We start from the raw sequence: 23,785 nt of genomic DNA on the forward strand, positions 1-23,785 counted from the left end.
CCATGGTCCTCACAGGGCAGTTGGGGAAGCTTTTTATCTTTTCCTCTGCTGGGGATGAGTGGGAAAATGACTGTCTTATTAGAGACAGAATGCCATTAGACTTTTCAAATGGGATTTTTTTTAATGGACACGTGTGTATTCCTGGACATCCTGCCACTTATAGGTTTAGAGATGGGATGCACCAGCTTAGAACCCCAGAAACCTTAAGCATGATCAGTGCCTGTGTTGGGATGTGCCCTGTGGTATAGGCATCAAAGAAGAAAGATGTTGACTGTGCCACCTGCATTGCCCGCACATGGTGCCTGGTCCCTGAGTAGCTAGCTGGCTTCCATCCCTCTCATTGGAAAAAAAAGTAGTAAACAAAACCTTGGAAATAAATTTTGGAAGCTATAGAGTTAATAGCTGGTCCTGCCTGGCATGATCTTGCTACAGCCACCTGACCTCTTTCATCCAAACCATGAAACATTTGTATTATGAGACTGCTGAAATAAAAAGTGATGACTTGTGGATATTTAGGAAGCTGGAAGAAAAAAGAAGAGGTTCAGAAAGGGAAGTAGCTGGGCTCAGGCAGTCAATACTGAACCTAAGTTTGTGGCCCTGACCTCCTGGATGCTACTTTCCACACAGCTTTGCTATCTTCTCTTTCTCCCGTGTCGTTTCAGGTTTGTATGATGGATAAAACAATTAATTTTGGTTGCCAACTTGACAGGATTAAGAAATGCCTAGAAGACGGATCAAACATTAATTCTGATGTATCTGTGAATGTATTTCTGGGAGGCACTGGCTTATTGGTCAGATGGTTGAATGAACCAGATCACAATATGATGTATGCATACATTCAACAGTAGGCTAGATAGAACAAGGAAAGGAGGAAACAAAAAGTAGTTACTTTTTCTACTGAAAATATTCTCCCTGTCCCCCCATACCCATCATGCACTTGGACATCACAAGCACTCTGTCCTTTGAACTTCAAGGCACACCTTACAGATTGTTTGAGTTCTTGGGCTTTGTCCTTGAATTAAGGGGCACCACCACCATCAGAAGATCTCTGTTTTGTAGATGTCAGAGAACTCATCAGCTATAATCACGAGGACCAGTTTCTCTAAAGAATCCTGTGTGTGTGTGTGTGTGTGTGTGTGTGTGTGTGTGTGTGTGTGTGTGTGTAGTTAGAACTTAACAACTATCACATTCATATTGGGCTTATCTCTCTGTAAAAACCCTGGCTAACACACAGGCTTGCCTATAGTTTTCCTTATTTCTCCTAGCATTCCATTCACTGTCTCCAAATCTCTTCTGGCATCTTTCCCTCCTTGTTTCTTACCTCTTATATCTCACCTTCTCCCAGGGCACCTGTACCCAGCGTCAGAGGAGGGACAGCTGGCCCAGTCTCTCACCTGCTTGCTGCACTCTGGGCTACCCTGCAAATTGACTGCTTGTTTCAATGACTCCTTTGAGTGATTGCAAAGGCACCGAGGAAGCACTTGAAACGTCTCTCTCTTACAAAATGCTGTTTGTTGTGACAGGACAGGAAAAGGCCATCAGCCCAGGGAAGTCCGGGCAGCATAGTACAACTTGACATGCGGAGGAGATGGGGAGATGAATGAGCTGCCAGAACTGCTGAAGACACTGCGGACCTTCACTTATTTATCGAGCTAAATTATTTACCTTAAGAAGTTAGCTGCTCAGACTCATTTATCACAAGCTCCAGGTCCAAACGCTGTTGTGATCCGGGTAAGTCACCCCAGCAGTAAAGACAAACTAAACAATTAAAAAGAGAGAGCTGGAAGTGCCGTGCTTCCTTGTGGACTCTTCTCTCTGAAAGGAAAAGAACAGAAAAGTGGCTGGCAGTGGTGGCTCATGCACCATCCACCCATGGAAGCATTTCCGGGGCAGGGCTAACAGTTTGCCCCACTCCCCTCCACTGATTGTTGGAGTCTGTGACTCTTGGTGCATAAAGGTTATAAAAGAGACTAGCACGTTTAAGGAGGCCAAAAACACAGCTTCCTGAGATGTGGGCAGAAGCAGAAGAGCTTGATAGAGATGAAAGGATCTTGTTCCTTATTTATAAAGTCCCAGTTAAGCCCCTCCTTCCCTTACACTAGTAGTTTTTCTATCCCCTTCTTTTTAATTATTAATCAGCAGAGAAGGACAAGCATCCACAGAAACCCAACTATAAGTATCAACAGGTATTTTTTTTTCCTGCGTGAGGGGCCCAGAATTTGCTAAAGACAAGAAAAGCAAAGGTGGCAACTGCCCAGGAACTTCTGTGGGAGAAGCTGGCTCAGCTTAAACAGGAAGTCATGACTAGCTCCTGTTTGCAACTTGGAAATATTCCTTTTGTGATTTTGCCTGGGTATTGCTCGAAAACTGTGATATAAAAGGAAAAGGAAGAAAGAAGAATCTTCCTAAATCAATGTGTTTTTCCATAATAGAGAAGGCCAAAGTCCAAAGACCAATATTCTAGGCTTTGAAACTAGATAAATTTGGATTTTGACTTTCTAAATTTCTTGACCTACTATTGACTTCCATATCTACACACATACAAGGGAAATAAATGTAAACACCTCATAGGGTTGTTTTGAGAATTCATCTCTTGAATCCCTATACTCGGCAGTCAAAACAATAGCAATGACTACTGTTCCTCCCTGTTGGTCCATGCTATCCTCCCTTCACAAATGCTCTGTTCTGTCCTTGTCATCTAGCTGAGGAAAACTAGAAGAAAAAAAACTTAAAATTTCAAAAGAGCAAGAAGTCCTTTGATTTTTCTCATTGCTCCTCTCAAGAATCAATGTAATACAGCAACTGTCAACTCCCTGGAGTCCCATCAGAGTGGTGACTGTCAGCTGTGTGATGACAGTGCTATCCAGAGGCACATTTTGGTAGAAAGGGCCCTGAACTTGGTCTGGGGTCAATCCCAGTCAGAGGTCTGGGATTGAAATTTTGTTTCTAACACTTCCCTACTGGTAATCTTGGACTGTTGGTCACTGCATTCAGCTGTCCTACCTGAAGCTCTGTGAGGCAGGTGGGTAATAATTAGAGGCTATGGGTGGGGAAAGTGTTTCAGAATTTACTGGAAGGCAATAAAATGAACAGTGGTCATTTTTGTCAGTACAATATGACCATTATACCAGTTAGTTTTAAAAGGTGTGCATCTGTACTTGTAGACAGGAGCCTGGCATAATCACCATCAGAGAGACTCCATCCAGCAATCTGATGGAAACAGATTCAGAGACAGACAGAAAAAAATTAGGTAGAAACTCAGTGAATCCTGCAGAAGAAGGGCAGGAAGTTTTGTAGGACCATGAGGGATCAAGGACACCACAAGATAACTCACAGAACCAAACCTGGACCAAATCGGTAATCTGAGAGTCTGCACAGGTCTAACCCAGGCCGTGTGTGTGTGTGTGTGTGTGTGTGTGTGTGTGTGTGTGTGTGTGTGTGTGTGTGTGTGTATGTGTGTGTGTGTGTTGGGAAACCCTTGTCCTCATACTGGGTTGCCTAGTTCAGCCTTCTTATGAGAGAGGGTTGCCTAGTCTAATATTGCAACTTGATACACCTACCCCATTTTGTTGATCTCCCATGTTTGTTTGATATTTCTGGGAAGCCTGCCCCTTTATGAAGGGAAAAAGAAGAAGGGTGGATGAGGAGCAGAGGCTGAAAGGGGGAAGAAACTATGGACAGGATGTAATATATGAGAGAATAGATTAATTTTAAGAAAAGATGTATAGCAACATGGTATGAGTGGTTTGTAATGAGCCTGTGTTTTTGACAGCCACACCCTGGGCTAGGCTGTGCTGAGCAAACAGGATTGGAGTTGGCTGGAGAATGTGTCTGTGGCAGTTCTATCTACACTGAAAGCTAAAAAGGAGATGACTCTTAAAAATAAACACAGAGAACTACTATTTACAAAGATGCAGGCAGTGTTTTCTAACATCAATGGAGGTATCCAGCAATACAAAGGGAGAAACAAACACTCAGATATCCTTAAAAAGTTTGGGGGTGGGGCAATGAATTGCTTGGAACTTGAAAAAAACTGTGTCTGACAGCATATGAGAGTTCTGGTCAAGCACTAGAGTCAGACATTTAGCTCAGGAAAGGACCCACAACAAATGCATCTGTCTCTTTGCTTCTACCCATCTGCTCTAGATGAACTTAGCCTGAAGGGAGAGGATTATTCATGAAGACCCAAGTCCTTAAGCCAAAACAAGTTTGGAGAAGAGAAGGGTGGCCCAGGAGGGCCCTATAAAAGGCAGTTTGTATACCAGTTGACAGTGTTAATTAACTCAGTCCACACACATTGAAAGTCAAACATGCTTCCCTAAACATCACTAGCACAGGGCACCTGATGGATGGTTTCTAACTACCCTTGTATGTCTGTGAATGATCAGTTACTTCTCTAACCATATCTTCTAAAGCTTAGGTATTGAAAACTGAACTAACTACCTGGACCCCAGTGGTAAACTCCCCAATTGCCATTTTGCTTTAATCCACTCACTCAAATTGTCAGTTTCCAACAACCCATCTTTGCATGTTTCTCCTGGTGATGAGCTCTGCTGGTATATCTCAGTACATCTGGTTATTCCGGTACAGTGAGAAGTGACTACACTGACTAACCTGTCAATTTTTAGAAAGGCAATGGATACAATTCTATGAAGTCTATCATTGCTTCAGGCTCAGAACAGGGTCAGTTCCTGTCTCATGCCTGTTCAAATTCAACATCCCAAAGTCACTCTTCAGGTCTAGCTCAGGTGAAGCCTGGTTGCATTCTGGTAGAGGCTGCATAACAGCGAGACCCTTACCTGAACAAATTGGCAGAATTCAGGACTAAGTTACTCAGATGTAGCATTGGAAGCAACTGAATCTCCACCTTGTCCCTGGAGCATTTCTTCCATAAGAGTCAGACTGTCTTAAAGAACAAGTTGATCTAAAAGACGTATTTTTTTATTTTCCTTTATATACCTGTATAGACAAGTCTTCTACTTTAATCTCTTCATTCAGTCTTCCACCCATTTGCCTATACTGACTGAGAATTCATTCTATGGATTATATAACCCTACTTAGTCAACCTGCTTCTTTGTCTCAATTGTCTTCTCCCTCTAATCCTAACCAGATGCTCTGTGCTATCTCTCTTGAGCAGGTGAGTCTTGCTACCTGACTGCCTATTAATCCTGTAGCCTTCCAGGAATAAAAGGAATGCCTCAATCCTTGGAAGCTCTTGTACTATTTTCTTCCCGTGTTATGACTGCATCCATCAGTACCTTACCATCCATTAGTAACTGAATCTCTGACCCATCTTCAGAAAGTCCAGTCATCTTCAGAATGACCAATCTTGGGTCACACATTCTCCTGATTGAGACATTGGAAACTGCCATCATTTTTGACACATAAGTCATTGTTTATGGTATAAAGAAGATTACCATTATACCACTGAAGACTTTAAGAACACTTATATGGAAAATCCTATGATCTCCTTTGATAGGAAAATTATCTCCTAATGTTTTGCTTTACCCAAGTATTTTCTGGTTTTGTTTATTGTTTTTATTCCATGTCTCTCCTTTAAGCTTTGCGAAGGCATTTAACTTATGAGGAAGGTATTAGTCTGAATGACTGCTCTGATAGTTATTAGTCAGCGGGATGATAAATGATGATGACAGCACAGGCCCTGGTCTTTGGAGAACATAGACTTAGATACTAACAGAGAAATGGGCATCATTATGCTCAACTCCTTGCATATCAAAGAGAAGCCAATGCTGAGTGAAGGCATAAGTAAGGAATTCAGGAGGTGCTATCTGCAGAAAGCCCAAGGAGGTGCTAGGAACCTGAGTCTTCACTTCCCACTGCTGTCCTGGAGTATGACTTATAATTTATCCCCCTTGGAGGGCCTAATAGAACTCAAGATCGTGAGCTTTGCTGGACACTAGACTTTTCTTTTCTTAGGCTAACTCGGTCTGATGTTTCACAAATAGGTATAGTCTAAGAGAATCAATGATTCTTTGGCCTGTAGCATATTACTGTCATGCTGCCATCTACTTTCCCTCTCCAAATCAACCAGTACATACAGGGCCAGCTTCTCTCTAGCTGTTCAGAGTGACTTGCTTGTTTGTACGGTGAAGAACCTAGGGAGAGAGAAAATGAATGAAATGAGTCAATGATGGTGTTATTCTAGACATCATACCATCTGATTGGCAGAGGAGATTTTTATTTTTGAAAAGCAGTATGTGTCTCAGCATCTAAATGGCATCAGGAGAAGAACACATATAATTATGCCCTTGTAGACGGGGATCCATTTAATATCACTAGACAGGTAGCTTTGATCTTGATTTACCTTAACTTTTCCTGGAAATGAATCACACAGATGCTTGCCCTATAAAAACCAAAGAGAAAACTTTCATTTTTGGCTCACAAGTGAGCTTTACGTAGGAGAGGGTCCTTGGCATAATCAGAGAATTGCTAGACTATATATGGGTGAAGGGCAACCACTTGAAATTAGAGGCCTATATAGTGACTCAGACTTTGCATTTTTAGAGAACAGTCATAGCCACTAACCTAAAACGATCTGTATCTAATAATAACAGGGCTGCTTACGTTGCTGTTCACATCACCCACAGACCATCTTGGAGACTCCTATTTTAAACTCCAGCATGTCCTACCAAACATGAGGGAAAATGCCATCCCTTTTCCAATAGCTTGTTATCTGGAGAGTAGGATGTTTCCAAGGAAGACTTGGGAGCTATTGAAATTGTCATCCTCCTCTGTGGATGGGATTCTGAGACTTCCCATAAGCTCAAGACTTATGCTCCCCACTGAGTTTCCTCTGATCCCCCTAGACACATTGACATTTAGCCTCATGAAATTAATTTCCTGCAGAATTCACTTGACAACCATGAACTGGCTCTGGGACTTTTCCATGTGATAGTGTAGTTTTTAACGTTTTTTAATAACAGAATATTACTGTGTTGTATGTTTGTCTTACTTCTAATTTTATCATAGGTTTTTGAGGCTAAGTCCTTAGCAAGCAATTCTTTATGTATGTAACTGCATCTTGCTTAGGGAATATGTGCAGAAAGGTGAGACTAGGAGCAGATGTCAAGTTGATAGAGTTGGCAGTACCTGTCTACATTTTCCTTGCAGCTGACTTTTCCCTGTGCCTTTTATTATCCTATATCTTAATATAGTACCTGTATAGAATGAATGGCCAATAAAAACCGATAGAGCCATTAAATGTGTGGCAGAACTCAGAAATATGGGACTGGCATCCTGACTACTGCACTAAGACACACCTCAGAGCTCAGAATTACCTATTCCCCCAAGTCTCTCCTCTGAAAAATCCAAGTTTTAGGGCTAAAGCAGGCCCAACAAACTAAGGTCAGTCACTTGTGCCAATTTGCCAATTACAAAGACAGGAAACGCTGAAAAGCAGAGAGATGAGATTAAATCAAAGTATCAGGAATACTGAATGGGGAGGTCCAGTGAATCCAAGTTTATCTTGGGCAGGTGGCATAGACATTAGGCTTAAGCTGAGAAGGAGCTGGGAAGGGGCCAAATGGTATGCACAATTAAGCTGCCCTGGTTAGGGTGTGGCCTGGTTAATGAGTGTCTTAGTTCTGGTTCTTGAATATGTTCTGTGAATTTATTAATGTTGTCATCACTTAAAGGGAACAATCTGGATCGTGCAAGGCCACTATTTCTGCCCCACAAAGCAGACATATCATAATGGATAATTACCCTTCTATGAAGGTTGGTCTGTCCATCCAGGTTTTGCTCTTCTTAGACACTGTGCCTTCATCCTGAAGAAGAATGAGGTAGGTTAAGGAGGCATCACACCTTGAGTGATGAAACTGACCTATGAATTGACAAGCAGGATTCTGACCCAAAGTAAAGGGGACACACAAAATGAAAGCAGAGATGCCAGGTTTTTCTCTTGCTCTGTTACCTTGTGGGCATAAAAGAGAAATGAATACCTGTTAGGACAAAAAGAAAGGAAAACCCATGTCCAAGTGATTGTTATACTTATGCAGAACAGGAATAGAAATCTATTTATCCCTAGAGTTTTTTATTTAGAACTGAAAACGATTATTAACATTGTGCTTTCAGAGTCCTCATGGATAGAATCTCTTTCACGGATCCAAACATCAGTCATCAGAAAACTCACTGCTTTCAGGGCAACTCCAGTTATTAGTAACATCTTCCTACGTCCGTCATATGAGGTAATAATTGGCTATTATCCTAACCAAACAGAACCCAAAACAAAGAAAGTAAAGAGGGGACACTAAGAAATAAACATGGGTTTCTTGGGTATCACACTTTTGTTCAACATCTAAGCCAAATTTACCAGCAGCATAAACCAGAGGAAAGGCAAGAGTTCTCCAGTTCAACATCTCTACCTTAGCATTCCTGTAACAGGAACATTCCAATTTACAAGAATCCAGAACAAAGCCACTCCAATACTTCAATGATTTCCTTTTACTTTTTGCCAATTGTTCACAATTTTTGCCTTTTTACTAACACTTTAAGCATTATTTTTTATTTTATCATGTTTTCATAAACTATATTTTAAGTTCCATTTCATAAATTAATCTAATTTTGTTTGTACATTGTGTTTTGTTATTGAGAAACCTATTTTATTTCCTTTCATATTTTTCTTATTTCCTTTTTGCAGAATTTCCACATTTTTTTTTCTTTTGTATTTCAATTTCATGTTATTAAAAAAGTCTCATATATTTGTATTTTATTCTCCTTATATTTATCTGGTTTTTAGTTTATTGCTTTTTATCTTACTTAGTGTTCTTCTACAACCACATTCCCATTTTTGTTTGCTTATTTAACTTTGTTTCTTCTATTTTTTGTGCCCACTTACTTGATCTCATTTCTTTCCTATTTGCACGCTTACCTCAAAAGTAGCTGCTCTATAATGAAGTCACCTGATATCAAAACTAGCAGATGCGCAAGTTACAACACAGAGAAACATGAAAGGCCAACAACATGACCTCCCCAAGAGGTTATAATTTCTCAACTCCTAAATTTAAGGACACTGAAACAGATATATTACCAGATAAAGCTTTCAATAATTATTGAATTGTAAAATAATCAATGACCTCAAATAAGATGCAAAAGAGAAGGCAGATGAATTCAACCTGAGACCTAGAGAGGAAAGTCAGCACCATAGAGGAAAAATTGGCAAAATGGACAAAATGGTCAATAAAATGGAAAAGAAAAAGAATGTAATTCTATAAATTTCTGTGACCTCGTGTAATAACAATACCATGGGCTCACACCCAGACCTACATATAAAGTCTAAAACCACATAACTTCCAGAAGAAAACGTAAGAGAAAAATCTTTGTGATCTCAATTTGTTTCATTGCTTTATTTCACTGTGACATAAAAAGCATTATCTATAAAAAACAAAAACAAAAAAAAACAAAAAATAATGAAAATAAAATTTGACTTTAGTTGTGTAAAAGATGGAACTGTAAAGAGCTGTGTTAATATGAATGATTCTCATAGTCTTGGTGAAAGGAAGAAACCAGAAAACAAGGAGAGTGAGTCTTCAGGGACATAAAACTGAGGAGTAGTTGCAAGAGGCAAAGGAGGAGATGGGGAGATACATGGTAAAATGGTTGTAGTAGAAGGGATTGTGGGCTGCTTGCTGCCTCCGCGGAGAGCTCGAAGACAGCACCCCACGGGCAAACTTGAGCCTCGGGACCACAGGTAAGACCAACTTTTCTGCTGCAAGAGACCTGCCTGGTGAACTGAGGACACAGAGAGGCAAAATTTCTCTAGGACCGGGCACTTCCTCTGTTTACCGGGAGTCCCAAACCCCCGGAACCCGGCCCACAGCAGCACTCTGCTCCCAAACCCCGTGGGAGAGAGACCTCACCGCCTGGTCAGGTGGGCACTCCTGAGGCTGCAGAGCGGAAGAGACCACCAACACTGCCCACCCCTGCCCACATCCCTGGCCCAAGAGGAAATGCATAAGGACTCTGGGTTCCCATGGGGGAGGGCCCAGGAGCGGCAGGACCCATGCGCCTGAGACACTGCCGGAACCTGAAGGAACAGACCGGATAAACAGTTCTCTGCACCCAAATCCCGTGGGAGGGAGAGCTAAAACTTCAGAGAGGCAGACACGTCTGGGAAACCAGAAGAGACTGCACTCTGCACACATCTCTGACGCCAGAGGAAAACACCAAACGCCATCTGGAACCCTGGTGCACGGGAGCTCCCAGAAAGGGCGGCGCAGATCTCCCTGGTTGCTGCCGCTGCAGAGAGCTCATAAGCAACACCCCACGAGCAAACTTGAGCCTTGGAACCACAGGTAAGACCAACTTTTCTGCTGCAAGTGAACTACCCGGTGAACTCCAGACACAGGCCCACAGGAACAGCTGAAGAACTGTAGATAGGAAAAAATACATGCCCGAAAGCAGAACACTCTCTCCCCATAACTGCCTGAAAGAAAACAGGAAAACAGGTCTACAGCACTCCTGACACACAGGCTTATAGGACAGTCTAGCCACTGTCAGAAATAGCAGAACAAAGTAACATTAGAGATAATCAGATGGCGAGAGGCAAGCACAGGAAACCAAGCAACAGAAACCAAGACCACAAGGCATCATTGGAGCCCAATTCTCCCACCAAAGCAAACACGGAATATCCAAACACACCAGAAAAGCAAGATCTAGTTTCAAAATCGTATTTGATCATGATGCTGGAGGACTTCAAGAAAGACATGAAGAACTCCCCCAGAGAAACACAGGAAAACATTAATAAACAAGTAGAAGCCTACAGAGAGGAATCGCAAAAATCCCTGAAAGAATTCCAGGAAAACATAAATAAACAAGTAGAAGCCCATAGAGAGGAGTCACAAAAATCCCTGAAAGAATTCCAGGAAAACACAATCAAACAGTTGAAGGAAATAAAAATAGAAATAGGCAGACCCGGTGAGAGAGAGACCCAACCGCCTGGTCAGGTGGGCACTCCTGAGGCTGCAGAGCAGAAGAGACCACCAACACTGCTCAACCCTGCCCACATCCCTGGCCCAAGAGGAAACTGTATAAGGCCTCTGGGCTCCCGTGGGGGAGGGCCCAGGAGCGGCAGGACCCCTGCCAGAGACACCGCCGGACCCTGAAGGAAACAGACCGGATAAACAGTTCTCTGCACCCAAATCCCGTGGGAGGGAGAGCTAAACCTTCAGAGAGGCAGACAAGCCTGGGAAACCAGAAGAGACTGCTCCCTGCACACACATCTCGGACGCCAGAGGAAAAAGCCAAAGACCATCTGGAACCCTGGTGCACTGAAGCTCCCGGAAGAGGCGGCACAGGTCTTCCTGGTTGCTGCCGCTGCAGAGAGCCCCTGGGCAGCACCCCACGAGCGAACTTGAGCCTCGGGACCACAGGTAGGACCAAATTTTCTGCTGCAAGAAAGCTGCCTGGTGAGCTTGGGACACACGGAAGCAGAATTTCTCTAGGACCGGGCACGTTCTGAGTTTACCGGAAGTCCCACACCCGCGGATCCCGGCCCGCAGCAGCTCTCTGCTCCCAGACCCGGTGAGAGAGAGAACCAACCGCCTGGTCAGGTGGGCACTCCTGAGGCTGCAGAGCGGAAGAGACCACCAACACTGCTCACCCCTGCCCACATCCCTGGCCCAAGAGGAAACTGTATAAGGCCTCTGGGCTCCCGTGGGGGAGGGCCCAGGAGCGGCAGGACCCCTGCCAGAGACACCGCCGGACACTGAAGGAAACAGACCGGATAAACAGTTCTCTGCACCCAAATCCCGTGGGAGGGAGAGCTAAACCTTCAGAGAGGCAGACAAGCCTGGGAAACCAGAAGAGACTGCTCCCTGCACACACATCTCGGACGCCAGAGGAAAAAGCCAAAGACCATCTGGAACCCTGGTGCACTGAAGCTACCGGAAGGGGCGGCACAGGTCTTCCTGGTTGCTGCCGCTGCAGAGAGCCCCTGGGCAGCACCCCACGAGCGAACCTGAGCCTCGGGACCACAGGTAAGACCAAATTTTCTGCTGCAAGAAAGCTGCCTGGTGAACTCAAGACACAGGCCCACAGGAACAGCTGAAGACCTGTAGAGAGGAAAAACTACACGCTCGAAAGCAGAACACTCTGTCCCCATAACTGACTGAAAGAGAGGAAAACAGGTCTACAGCACTCCTGACACACAGGTTTATAGGACAGTCTAGCCACTGTCAGAAATAGCAGAACAAAGTAACATTAGAGATAATCTGATGGCGAGAGGCAAGCGCAGGAACCCAAGCAACAGAAACCAAGACTACATGCCATCATCGGAGCCCAATTCTCCCACCAAAACAAACATGGAATATCCAAACACCAGAAAAGCAAGATCTAGTTTCAAAATCATATTTGATCATGATGCTGGAGGACTTCAAGAAAGACCTGAACACACTTAGGGAAGCACAGGAAAACATTAATAAACAAGTAAAAGCCTACAGAGAGGAATCGCAAAAATCCCTGAAAGAATTCCAGGAAAACACAATCAAACAGTTGAAGGAATTAAAAATGGAAATAGAAGCAATCAAGAAAGAACACATGGAAACAACCCTGGATATAGAAAATCAAAAGAAGAGACAAGGAGCTGTAGATACAAGCTTCACCAACAGAATACAAGAGATGGAAGAGAGAATCTCAGGAGCAGAAGATTCCATAGAAATCATTGACTCAACTGTCAAAGATAATGTAAAGCAGAAAAAGCTACTGGTCCAAAACATACAGGAAATCCAGGATTCAATGAGAAGATCAAACCTAAGTATAATAGGTATAGAAGAGAGTGAAGACTCCCAGCTCAAAGGACCAGTAAATATCTTCAACAAAATCATAGAAGAAAACTTCCCTAACCTAAAAAAAGAGATACCCATAGACATACAAGAAGCCTACAGAACTCCAAATAGATTGGACCAGAAAAGAAACACCTCCCGTCACATAATAGTCAAAACACCAAACGCACAAAATAAAGAAAGAATATTAAAAGCAGTAAGGGAAAAAGGTCAAGTAACATATAAAGGGAGACCTATCAGAATCACACCAGACTTCTCGCCAGAAACTATGAAGGCCACAAGATCCTGGACTGATATCATACAGACCCTAAGAGAACACAAATGCCAGCCCAGGTTACTGTATCCAGCAAAACTCTCAATTAACATTGATGGAGAAACCAAGATATTCCATGACAAAACCAAATTTACACAATATCTTTCTACAAATACAGCACTACAAAGGATAATAAATGGTAAAGCCCAACATAAGGAGGCAAGCTATACCCTAGAAGAAGCAAGAAACTAATCGTCTTGGCAACAAAACAAAGAGAATGAAAGCACACAAACATAACCTCACATCCAAATATGAATATAACGGGAAGGAATAATCACTATTCCTTAATATCTCTCAATATCAATGGCCTCAACTCCCCAATAAAAAGACATAGATTAACAAACTGGATACGCAACGACGACCCTGCATTCTGCTGCCTACAGGAAACACACCTCAGAGACAAAGACAGACACTACCTCAGAGTGAAAGGCTGGAAAACAACTTTCCAAGCAAATGGTCAGAAGAAGCAAGCTGGAGTAGCCATTCTCATATCAAATAAAATCAATTTCCAACTAAAAGTCATCAAAAAAGATAAGGAAGGACACTTCATATTCATCAAAGGAAAAATCAACCAAGATGAACTCTCAATCCTAAATATCTATGCCCCAAATACAAGGGCACCTACATACGTAAAAGAAACCTTACTAAAGCTCAAAACACACATTGCACCTCACACAATAATAGTGGGAGATTTCAACACCCCACTCTCATCAATGGACAGATCATGGAAACAGAAATTAAACAGTGATGTCGACAGACTAAGAGAAGTCATGAGCCAAATGGACTTAACGGATATTTATAGAACATTCTATCCTAAAGCAAAAGGATATACCTTTTTCTCAGCTCCTCATGGTACTTTCTCCAAAATTGACCATATAATTGGTCAAAAAACGGGCCTCAATAGGTACAGAAAGATAGAAATAAACCCATGCGTGCTATCGGACCACCACGGCCTAAAACTGGTCTTCAATAACAATAAGGGAAGAATGCACACATATACGTGGAAATTGAACAATGCTCTACTCAATGATAACCTGGTCAAGGAAGAAATAAAGAAAGAAATTAAAAACTTTTTAGAATTTAATGAAAATGAAGATACAACATACTCAAACTTATGGGACACAATGAAAGCTGTGCTAAGAGGAAAACTCATAGCGCTGAGTGCCTGCAGAAAGAAACAGGAAAGAGCATATGTCAGCAGCTTGACAGCACACCTAAAAGCTCTAGAACAAAAAGAAGCAAATACACCCAGGAGGAGTAGAAGGCAGGAAATAATCAAACTCAGAGCTGAAATCAACCAAGTAGAAACAAAAAGGACCATAGAAAGAATCAACAGAACCAAAAGTTGGTTCTTTGAGAAAATCAACAAGATAGATAAACCCTTAGCCAGACTAACGAGAGGACACAGAGAGTGCGTCCAAATTAACAAAATCAGAAATGAAAAGGGAGACATAACTACAGATTCAGAGGAAATTCAAAAAATCATCAGATCTTACTATAAAAACCTATATTCAACAAAATTTGAAAATCTTCAGGAAATGGACAATTTCCTAGACAGATACCAGGTATCGAAGTTAAATCAGGAACAGATAAACCAGTTAAACAACCCCATAACTCATAAGGAAATAGAAGCAGTCATTAAAGGTCTCCCAACCAAAAAGAGCCCAGGTCCAGATGGGTTTAGTGCAGAATTCTATCAAACCTTCATAGAAGACCTCATACCAATATTATCCAAACTATTCCACAAAATTGAAACAGATGGAGCCCTACCGAATTCCTTCTACGAAGCCACAATTACTCTTATACCTAAACCACACAAAGACACAACAAAGAAAGAGAACTTCAGACCAATTTCCCTTATGAATATCGACGCAAAAATACTCAATAAAATTCTGGCAAACCGAATTCAAGAGCACATCAAAACAATCATCCACCATGATCAAGTAGGCTTCATCCCAGGCATGCAGGGATGGTTTAATATACGGAAAACCATCAACGTGATCCATTATATAAACAAACTGAAAGAACAGAACCACATGATCATTTCATTAGATGCTGAGAAAGCATTTGACAAAATTCAACACCCCTTCATGATAAAAGTCCTGGAAAGAATAGGAATTCAAGGCCCATACCTAAACATAGTAAAAGCCATATACAGCAAACCAGTTGCAAACATTAAAATAATTGGAGAGAAACTTGAAGCAATCCCACTAAAATCAGGGACTAGACAAGGCTGCCCACTCTCTCCCTACTTATTCAATATAGTTCTTGAAGTTCTAGCCAGAGCAATCAGACAACAAAAGGAGATCAAAGGGATACAGATCGGAAAAGAAGAGGTCAAAATATCACTATTTGCAGATGACATGATAGTATATTTAAGTGATCCCAAAAGTTCCACCATAGAACTACTAAAGCTGATAAACAACTTCAGCAAAGTGGCTGGGTATAAAATTAACTCAAATAAATCAGTTGCCTTCCTCTATACAAAAGAGAAACAAGCCAAGAAAGAAATTAGGGAAACGACACCCTTCATAATAGACCCAAATAATATAAAGTACCTCGGTGTGACTTTAACCAAGCAAGCAAAAGATCTGTACAATAAGAACTTCAAGACACTGAGGAAAGAAATTGAAGAAGACCTCAGAAGATGGAAAGATCTCCCATGCTCATGGATTGGCAGGATTAATATGGTAAAAATGGCCATTTTACCAAAAGCAATCTACAGATTCAATGCAATCCCCATCAAAATACCAATCCAATTCTTCAAAGAGTTAGACAGAACAATTTGCAAATTCATCTGGAATAACAAAAAACCCAGGATAGCTAAAGCTATCCTCAACAATAAAAGGACTTCAGGGGGAATCACTATCCCTGAACTCAAGCAGTATTACAGAGCAATAGTGATAAAAACTGCATGGTATTGGTACAGAGACAGACAGATAGACCAATGGAATAGAATTGAAGACCCAGAAATGAACCCACACATGTATGGTCACTTGATTTTTGACAAAGGAGCCAAAACCATCCAATGGAAAAAAGATAGCATTTTCAGCAAATGGTGCTGGTTCAACTGGAGGGCAACATGTAGAAGAATGCAGATCGGTCCATCCTTATCACCCTGTACAAAGCTTAAGTCCAAGTGGATCAAGGACCTCCACATCAAACCAGACACACTCAAACTAATAGAAGAAAAACTAGGGAAGCATCTGGAACACATGGGCACTGGAAAATATTTCCTGAACAAAACACCAATGGCTTATGCTCTAAGATCAAGAATCAACAAATGGGATCTCATAAAACTGCAAAGCTTCTGTAAGGCAAAGGACACTGTGGTTAGGACAAAACGGCAACCAACAGATTGGGAAAAGATCTTTACCAATCCTACAACAGATAGAGGCCTTATATCCAAATTATACAAAGAACTCAAGAAGTTAGACCGCAGGGAAACAAATAACCCTATTAAAAAATGGGGTTCAGAGCTAAACAAAGAATTCACAGCTGAGGAATGCCGAATGGCTGAGAAACACCTAAAGAAATGTTCAACATCTTTAGTCATAAGGGAAATGCAAATCAAAACAACCCTGAGATTTCACCTCACACCAGTGCGATTGGCTAAGATCAAAAACTCAGGTGACAGCAGATGCTGGCGAGGATGTGAAGAAAGAGGAACACTCCTCCATTGTTGGTGGGATTGCAGACTGGTAAAACCATTCTGGAAATCAGTCTGGAGGTTCCTCAGAATTGGACATTGAACTGCCTGAGGATCCAGCTATACCTCTCTTGGGCATATACCCAAAAGATGCCTCAACATATAAAAGAGACACGTGCTCCACTATGTTCATCGCAGCCTTATTTATAATAGCCAGAAACTGGAAAGAACCCAGATGCCCTTCAACAGAGGAATGGATACAGAAAATGTGGTACATCTACACAATGGAATATTACTCAGCTATCAAAAACAACGAGTTTATGAAATTCGTAGGCAAATGGTTGGAACTGGAAAATATCATCCTGAGTGAGCTAACCCAATCACAGAAAGACATACATGGTATGCACTCATTGATAAGTGGCTATTAGCCCAAATGCTTGAATTACCCTAGATCCCTAGAACAAACGAAACTCAAGACGGATGATCAAAATGTGAATGCTTCACTCCTTCTTTAAATGAGGAAAAAGAATACCCTTGGCAGGGAAGGGAGAGGCAAAGATTAAAACAGAGACTGAAGGAACACCCATTCAGAGCCTGCCCCATATGTGGCCCATACATATACAGCCACCCAATTAGACAAGATGGATGAAGCAAAGAAGTGCAGACCGACAGGAGCCGGATGTAGATCGCTCCTGAGAGACACAGCCAGAATACAGCAAATATAGAGGCGAATGCCAGCAGCAAACCACTGAACTGAGAATAGGTCCCCTATTGAAGGAATCAGAGAAAGAACTGGAAGAGCTTGAAGGGGCTCGAGACCCCAAAAGTACAACAATGCCAAGCAACCAGAGCTTCCAGGGACTAAGCCACCACCTAAAGACTATACATGGACTGACCCTGGACTCTGACCCCATAGGTAGCAATGAATATCCTAGTAAGAGCACCAGTGGAAGGGGAAGCCCTGGGTCCTGCTAAGACTGAACCCCCAGTGAACTAGTCTATGGGGGGAGGGCGGCAATGGGGGGAGGGTTGGGAGGGGAACACCCATAAGGAAGGGGAGGGGGGAGGGGAATGTTTGCCCGGAAACCGGGAAAGGGAATAACACTCGAAATGTATTTAAGAAATACTCAAGTTAATAAAAAAAAAAAACATGTAAAAAAAAAATAAAATGTTATATTTGCTGCCTTTTGAAAATTTAATACTGTCAAACTGTATCATTTTTATTAAAATAATCAAATTCAGTTTACTATTGAAAAAAAAATAGAAATAGAAGCAATCAAGAAAGAACACATGGAAACAACCCTGGATATAGAAAACCAAAAGAAGAGACAAGGAGCTGTAGATACGAGCTTCTCCAACAGAATACAAGAGATGGAAGAGAGAATCTCAGGAGCAGAAGATTCCATAGAAATCATTGACTCAACTGTCAAAGATAATATAAAGCAGAAAAAGCTACTGGTACAAAACATACAGGAAATCCAGGACTCAATGAGAAGATCAAACCTAAGGATAATAGGTATAGAAGAGAGTGAAGACTCCCAGCTCAAAGGACCAGTAAATATCTTCAACAAAATCATAAAATAAAACTTCCCTAACCTAAAAAAAGAGATACCCATAGGCATACAAGAAGCCTACAGAACTCCAAATAGATTGGACCAAAAAAGAAACACCTCCCATCACATAATAGTCAAAACACCAAACGCACAAAATAAAGAAAGAATATTAAAAGCAGTAAGGGAAAAAGGTCAAGTAACATATAAAGGGAGACCTATCAGAATCACACCAGACTTCTCGCCAGAAACTATGAAGGCCAGAAGATCCTGGACTGATGTCATACAGACCCTAAGAGAACACAAATGCCAGCCCAGGTTACTGTATCCTGCAAAACTCTCAATTAACATAGATGGAGAAACCAAGATATTCCATGACAAAACCAAATTTACACAATATCTTTCTACAAATCCAGCACTACAAAGGATAATAAATGGTAAAGCTCAACATAAGGAGGCAAGCTATACCCTAGAAGAAGCAAGAAACTAATCGTCTTGGCAACAAAACAAAGAGAAGAAAAGCACACAAACATAACCTCATATCCAAATATGAATATAACAGGAAGCAATAATCACTATTCCTTAATATGTCTCAACATCAATGGCCTCAACTCCCCAATAAAACAACACAGATTAACAAACTGGATACGCAACGACGACCCTGCATTCTGCTGCCTACAGGAAACACACCTCAGAGACAAAGACAGACACTACCTCAGAGTGAAATGCTGGAAAACAACTTTCCAAGCAAATGGTCAGAAGAAGCAAGCTGGAGTAGCCATTCTAATATCAAATAAAATCAATTTTCAATTAAAAGTCATCAAAAAAGATAAGGAAGGACACTTCATATTCATCAAAGGAAAAATCCACCAAGATGAACTCTCAATCCTAAATATCTATGCGCCAAATAAAAGGGAACCTACATACGTAAAAGAAACCTTACTAAAGCTCAAAACACACATTGCACCTCACATAATAATAGTAGGAGATTTCAACACCCCACTCTCATCAATGGACAGATCATGGAAACAGAAATTAAACAGAGACGTAGACAGACTAAGAGAAGTCATGAGCCAAATGGACTTAACAGATATTTATAGAACATTCTATGCTAAAGCAAAAGGATATACCTTCTTCTCAGCTCCTCATGGTACTTTCTCCAAAACTGACCATATAATTGGTCAAAAAATGGGACTCAACAGGTACAGAAAGATAGAAATAATCCCAAGCGTGCTATCGGACCACCACGGCCTAAAACTGGTCTTCAATAACAATAAGGGAAGAATGCCCACATATACGTGGAAATTGAACAATGCTCTACTCAACGATAACCTGGTCAAGGAAGAAATAGAGAACGAAATTAAAGACTTTTTAGAATTTAATGAAAATGAAGGTACAACATACCCCAACTTATGGGACACAATGAAAGCTGTGCTAAGAGGAAAACTCATAGCGCTGAGTGCCTGCAGAAAGAAACAGGAAAGAGCATATGTCAGCAGCTTGACAGCACACCTAAAAGCTCTAGAACAAAAAGAAGCAAATACACCCAGGAGGAGTAGAAGGCAGGAAATAATCAAACTCAGAGCTGAAATCAACCAAGTAGAAACAAAAAGGACCATAGAAAGAATCAACAGAACCAAAAGTTGGTTCTTTGAGAAAATCAACAAGATAGATAAACCCTTAGCCAGACTAACGAGAGGACACAGAGAGTGCGTCCAAATTAACAAAATCAGAAATGAAAAGGGAGACATAACTACAGATTCGGAGGAAATTCAAAAAATCATCAGATCTTACTATAAAAGTTTTGTATATTCAACAAAACTTGAAAATCTGCAGGAAATGGACAATTTCCTAGACAGATACCAGGTATCGAAGTTAAATCAGGAACAGATAAACCAGTTAAACAACCCCATAACTCCTAAGGAAATAGAAGCAGTCATTAAAGGTCTCCCAACCAAAAAGAGCCCAGGTCCCGACGGGTTTAGTGCAGAATTCTATCAGACCTTCATAGAAGACCTCATACCAATATTATCCAAACTATTCCACAAAATTGAAACAGATGGAGCACTACCGAATTCCTTCTATGAAGCCACAATTACTCTTATACCTAAACCACACAAAGACACAACAAAGAAAGAGAAGGTCAGACCAATTTCCCTTATGAATATCGACACAAAAATACTCAATAAAATTCTGGCAAACCAGCCTTATTTATAATAGCCAGAAAATGGAAAGAACCCAGATGCCCTTCAACAGAGGAATGGATACAGAAAATGTGGTACATCTACACAATGGAATATTACTCAGCTATCAAAAACAACGAGTTTATGAAATTCGTAGGCAAATGGTTGGAACTGGAAAATATCATCCTGAGTGAGCTAACCCAATCACAGAAATACATACATGGTATGCACTCATTGATAAGTGGCTATTAGCCCAAATGCTTGAATTACCCTAGATCCCTAGAACAAACGAAACTCAAGACGGATGATCAAAATGTGAATGCTTCACTCCTTCTTTAAATGAGGAAAAAGAATACCCTTGGCAGGGAAGGGAGAGGCAAAGATTAAAACAGAGACTGAAGGAACACCCATTCAGAGCCTGCCCCACATGTGGCCCATACATATACAGCCACCCAATTAGACAAGATGGATGAAGCAAAGAAGTGCAGACCGACAGGAGCCGGATGTAGATCGCTCCTGAGAGACACAGCCAGAATACAGCAAATATAGAGGCGAATGCCAGCAGCAAACCACTGAACTGAGAATAGGTCCCCTATTGAAGGAATCAGAGAAAGAACTGGAAGAGCTTGAAGGGGCTCGAGACCCCAAAAGTACAACAATGCCAAGCAACCAGAGCTCCCAGGGACTATGCCACTACCTAAAGACTATACATGGACTGACCCTGGACTCTGACCCCATAGGTAGCAATGAATATCCTAGTAAGAGCACCAGTGGAAGGGGAAGCCCTGGGTCCTGCTAAGACTGAACCCCCAGTGAACTAGTCTATGGGGGGAGGGCGGCAATGGGGGGAGGGTTGGGAGGGGAACACCCATAAGGAAGGGGAGGGGGGAGGGGGACGTTTGCCCGGAAACCGGGAAAGGGTTTATATACACTCGAAATGTATATAAGAAATACTCAAGTTAATTAAAAAAAAAAATTTAAAAAAAAAAATTCTGGCAAACCAAATCCAAGAGCACATCAAAACAATCATCCACCATGATCAAGTAGGCTTCATCCCAGGTATGCAGGGATGGTTTAATATACGGAAAACCATCAACGTGATCCACTATATAAACAAACTGAAAGAACAAAACCACATGATCATTTCATTAGATGCTGAGAAAGCATTTGACAAAATTCAACACCCCTTCATGATAAAAGTCCTGGAAAGAATAGTAATTCAAGGCCCATACCTAAACATAGTAAAAGCCATATACAGCAAACCAGTTGCTGACATTAAACTAAATGGAGAGAAACTTGAAGCAATCCCACTAAAATCAGGGACTAGACAAGGCTGCCCACTCTCTCCCTACTTATTCAATATAGTTCTTGAAGTTCTAGCCAGAGCAATCAGACAACAAAAGGAGGTCAAGGGGATACAGATCGGAAAAGAAGAGGTCAAAATATCACTATTTGCAGATGATATGAGAGTATATTTAAGTGATCCCAAAAGTTCCACCATAGAACTACTAAAGCTGATAAACAACTTCAGCAAAGTGGCTGGGTATAAAAATAACTCAAATAAATCAGTAGCCTTCCTCTACACAAAAGAGAATCAAGCCGAGAAAGAAATTAGGGAAACGACACCCTTCATAATAGACCCAAATAATATAAAGTACCTCGGTGTGACTTTAACCAAGCAAGTAAAAGATCTGTACAATAAGAACTTCAAGATTCTGAAGAAAGAAATTGAAGAAGACCTCAGAAGTTGGAAAGATCTCCCATGCTCATGGATTGGCAGGATTAATATAGTAAAAATTGCCATTTTACCAAAAACGATCTACAGATTCAATGCAATCCCCATCAAAATACCAATCCATTTCTTCAAAGAGTTAGACAGGACAATTTGCAAATTCATCTGGAATAACAAAAAACCCAGGATAGCTAAAACTGTCCTCAACAATAAAAGGACTTCAGGGGGAATCACTATCCCTGAACTCAAGCAGTATTACAGAGCAATAGTGATAAAAACTGCATGGTATTGGTACAGAGACAGACAGATAGACCAATGGAATAGAATTGAAGACCCAGAAATGAACCCACACATGTATGGTCACTTGATTTTTGACAAAGGAGCCAAAACCATCCAATGGAAAAAAGATAACATTTTCATCAAATGGTGCTAGTTCAACTGGAGGTCCAGATGTAGAAGAATGCAGATCAATCCATGCTTGTCACCCTGTACAAAGCTTAAGTCCAAGTGGATCAAGGACCTCCACATCAAACCAGATACACTCAAACTAAAAGAAGAAAAACTAGGGCAGCATCTCGAACACATGGGCACTGGAAAAAATTTCCTGAACAAAACACCAATGGCTTATGCTCTAAGATCAAGAATCGACAAATGGGATCTCATAAAACTGCAAAGCTTCTGTAAGGCAAAGGACACTGTGGTTAGGACAAAACGGCAACCAACAGATTGGGAAAAGATCTTTACCAATCCTACAACAGATAGAGGCCTTATATCCAAAATATACAAAGAACTCAAGAAGTTAGACCGCAGGGAAACAAATAACCCTATTAAAAAATGGGGTTCAGAGCTAAACAAAGAATTCATAGCTGAGGAATGCCGAATGGCTGAGAAACACCTAAAGAAATGGTCAACATCTTTAGTCATAAGGGAAATGCAAATCAAAACAACCCTGAGATTTCACCTTACACCAGTGATAATGGCTAAGATCAAAAACTCTGATGACAGCACATGCTGGCGAGTATGTGGAGAAAGAGGAACACTCCTCTAATGTTGGTGGGATTGCAGACTGGTACAACCATTCTGAAAATCAGTCTGGAGGTCCCTCAGAAAATTGGACATTGAATTGCCTGAAGATTCAGCTATACCTCTCTTGGGCATATACCCAAAAGATGCCCCAACATATAAAAAAGACACGTGTTCCACTATGTTCATCGCAGCCTTATTTCTAATAGCCAGAAGCTGGAAAGAACCTAGCTGCCCTTCAACAGAGGAATGGATACAGAAAATGTGGTACATCTACACAATGGAATATTACTCAGCTATCAAAAACAATGACTTCATGAAATTCGTAGGCAAATGGTTGGAACTGGAAAATATCATCCTGAGTGAGGTACCCCAATCACAGAAAAACACACATGGTATGCAATCATTGATAAGTGGCTATTAGCCCAAATGCTTGAATTTCCCTAGATGCCTAGAAGAAATGAAACTCAAGATGGATGATCAAAATGTGAATGCTTCACTCCTTCTTTAAAAGGGGAACAAGAATACCCTTGGC

General features: G+C 41.4%; 1 long non-coding RNA gene across 3 annotated transcripts in view; it reads right to left on the reverse strand.

Moving 5' to 3' along the window:
- Positions 1 to 1,665: 1,665 nt before the first annotated feature.
- The window catches only part of LOC148001036 (uncharacterized), a 44,875-nt gene continuing 22,755 nt past the window's right edge, over positions 1,666 to 23,785 (reverse strand). Inside the window, exons 3-5 of one of the 3 annotated variants that reach the window (XR_015638351.1) lie at positions 7,726 to 7,787; positions 6,060 to 6,116; positions 1,666 to 1,815 (exon numbers count right to left, since the gene is read on the reverse strand). This is a non-coding gene — a long non-coding RNA (uncharacterized LOC148001036). Of the gene's footprint in view, positions 1,816 to 3,454; positions 6,117 to 6,325; positions 6,365 to 7,725; positions 7,788 to 23,785 lie in introns of those variants that run through there. The other 2 variants (XR_015638349.1, XR_015638350.1) reach the window with 2 other exon arrangements.

The sequence above is a fragment of the Rattus norvegicus genome, chromosome 15 (genome assembly GCF_021556685.1).
Source record: "Rattus norvegicus strain SHRSP/BbbUtx chromosome 15, alternate assembly SHRSP_T2T, whole genome shotgun sequence".
Lineage (NCBI taxonomy): Eukaryota > Metazoa > Chordata > Mammalia > Rodentia > Muridae > Rattus > Rattus norvegicus.